Source organism: Trachymyrmex septentrionalis, unplaced genomic scaffold (assembly GCF_001594115.1).
Source record: "Trachymyrmex septentrionalis isolate Tsep2-gDNA-1 unplaced genomic scaffold, Tsep1.0 scaffold32, whole genome shotgun sequence".
In the NCBI taxonomy this organism is placed as follows: Eukaryota; Metazoa; Arthropoda; class Insecta; order Hymenoptera; family Formicidae; genus Trachymyrmex; species Trachymyrmex septentrionalis.
Window position 1 is genome coordinate 1,900,913 of NW_017305485.1, and position 3,069 is coordinate 1,903,981.

Below are 3,069 nucleotides of genomic sequence, written 5' to 3' on the forward strand. Positions count from 1 at the left end.
AACGCTCTCAACATTTTTACTTTTTTGGGGCTTATACAGTCCTGTTTGTGATAAATTTTTAATTATAAATGTCGAAAAGATATCACATAGATATTTTCTACAAAGTCTTTTATGTATCTGTAGAGCGTTTATGAACTATATTCATAAACGTATATGTGAATATTCATGTTAATTCATGGATTTCTGATGGCATGATCCGGTATAGTTATGGAATGGAAATAATAGATCTGACCCCTCAACGCAAGATGAGAGTCGCAATATATACAGATCCGATTATACATATCCCGTTGCATTATTATTAAATGTTGAGCGTTCAGCCATTGTCATAAACGGCGACGAGAATAATACGTGAACCGCCGGACAATCGTGTTCGCTGTTCAAAGCCAAGTGCGAAATTCGACAGCATTCTCCGGAAAACCGGTCTTTCAGCATTGACGCAGCTTATAGGAATGGAAGTCCATTAGGTTTTGGAGGTCCGCAAGGAATTGTATTTAGTCATATCCCTATACGTTAGGTATTATGCGTGTACGATTCTGTATGCGAAATGCACGAAGCAGTATAAGCTTATTTATTTGAAACAATGTATTCGACATTATATCGGTATATTCATTATACGTATAAACTGAAAATTATTCCGCCATACCCAATGTATTTCCCTTGTGTGCCATATAATAATAGCTTTGTTGAGGATGTGAGAGAAAAAAATATTATAGTTAAAATATATTAATATTAATGAAAGTAGATACACATTAACTGATTATACATTCTAAAAGCGAGAAGGAAAGCACATAAGCTCCTTTGAAAGTACTGTTTTTCGATCGGAGCCAAATATTAGCATTCGAACTAACAAGGTTTGCACAAGCAAACTCGTCAACTTGGGCATAATTTCGTAAAGGCAGAAAGTAGCTTAAAACTTAATAATGATGTTTCTTTTATGCCTTCTTCCTAGTATTTTAAAAATGTAACGTAAAGTCTTTAAATAAGCATTCTTGCTTTTTCGATATTCGTAATCTTGTATCTTTTTCAAATAAGCTATCAAGTATGAAAGTATATTTTAAGCTTAATAACGCGTTTAGAAAAAATATATTAAAAATTTTATATCAAATTTTTCATTATTTATGTAAATTTGTTTAATTTAAATTCTAGAAAAATCCAACAAAATTACTTTTGGAAATTTAAATATGACATTTAATAATACTTTTTTATTTTTGAAATGCTTGTATATTTAAAAAAAAAATTTAAATTTTAAATTTAAACTCACATCCTTTCTGCACCCAAAAAATAAAAAATTTTATTAGTAAGCTACAACAGATACTTTATTTATTTTAAATTATATCTTTCTTTATATTACACAATAATTATTTCTCTTTATGTTAAATAATATGAGATTACACGAAACAATTTCAAAAACACTGTAATTAAAACTCTGACTATTACAATATCTCTGCTGATTTAATGGCCATTAGAGAATTTCATTAAAAAAGCTTTTACATTCTGATGTAGCATTCCATTTTCAAATATTGAATCTTGCAAGTCCTAAGCTCGTACCTTCTTTATACTCATTATTCATTTTTAATATCTATTTTAAATCCTTAGAAGTCCTTAGAAGTCTGAGAGTACTTTATTTGCAATAAAAGTGTATTTACCCATTTTAGAATTAACAAGAGAAAAACTTATTTAAAAAAAATTAAATTTTTCCTTTTTCTACATTCGATAATTTTTTTAGTTTATTGCGGATATCTCATTTAAAATCTAGGCACTCCATTATGTATACAAAAATAAAACTGAAACGAAATATATTTAAAAACCTACAGAAAAATTCACGAGATTTCATATAACGTATATTAAAGCTAATAAAAAGAGTTTATAGTTCAATGTGTTTAAAAGCTGAACATAATAATAATTATGCATAAATTACGCACAATGGTAAAACCGAATTATTTAAAGTGATGGAATCATAAAAGATATTTCTAACTCTGTAATCATAATTGTGAACTACTATATAATTAATATAGTAACATTAAAAATATCTTTATTTTGTCAAACTGCGTTTAAATCGTTTGCTTCTTATAATGATCGCAAAGAATGAAATTTATCAAAGTTCTTTGCTATTATCTTCATTTTAACTTTAATTAATCCCGAGTTAAAGCATTCTTCTCCTTTGAATAGACTGTGAAATGAATGGCTTTCGAAAGATCTCTAAATGTGTTTAATTATCTTCATCTTACTAACTTAAAGGGCTTAATACAACGATTCGAGTTTAATAAAACAGTTTAATCATCAATGGAATTTAGCGTGTTAAGCAACTCCGTTGTGTAACTCCCTTTTGTAAAGCGGGACAATAAATGAAACTCACGAAACTCTCGCCTGGATTTACAATGCCGCTCGTGTAATTAATGGGCGCACGCTAGCTTTGCGTTTGATTTCAAGCTGCTGAACGGGCTAGCATCGAGATGCGAGATTAATTGCGACGTTAATTGCTCTACAGACATTCTGTGGCCACCGTTTACTCACGCGCGTGTGTACACGCGCAGAAACGCGAAACGTGTGCTGCGACACGTGCGAGAGCGCGCGGTAACATTAGTCCGTGCATCGTGTGCATTATCTTTCAATCTTTCCGTAGAGTATATCATGCAAGTTTATAACCTGTTGATTTTCAATTGTTTACTATCGCCAACACCGATTATTGGAATCTCGTGATACTTTCAAAAAGTACCGCAAATTATTTCGCTTTCCTCTGCGCGAAATTATTTCGTGCAGAAGCAAGAATTAGAAATCGAATTATCTCTGAATTCTCTTTCGTTATACACGATAAAAGTATAAAAATAAAAGGTCTCCAAATTTCATTACATCATGTAATAAGAGTGTTCAAATGATATCAATATAACACATGGATCAATAAGTCCCGAGACTAACCCAGAAATGGCGCTCGTAGTAAACCAGTAACCACGTCTTTCTAGAGTACTAACCTTTGCTTGAAACGTGTCAAAATTTTAAGTCGATCGGACTAGAAACAGCTGAGTTATCGAGGTTAGAGTAAAGTCGTTTTGTAGTTTGTTTAAAAAATCC

The 3,069-nt window shown here is 31.1% G+C and overlaps 1 protein-coding gene across 4 annotated transcripts in view; it reads right to left on the reverse strand.

The window, feature by feature from the left end:
* Positions 1-3,069, reverse strand: part of LOC108749980 (secretin receptor-like) — a 58,286-nt gene that overhangs the window by 13,158 nt on the left and 42,059 nt on the right. The window lies entirely within an intron of this gene.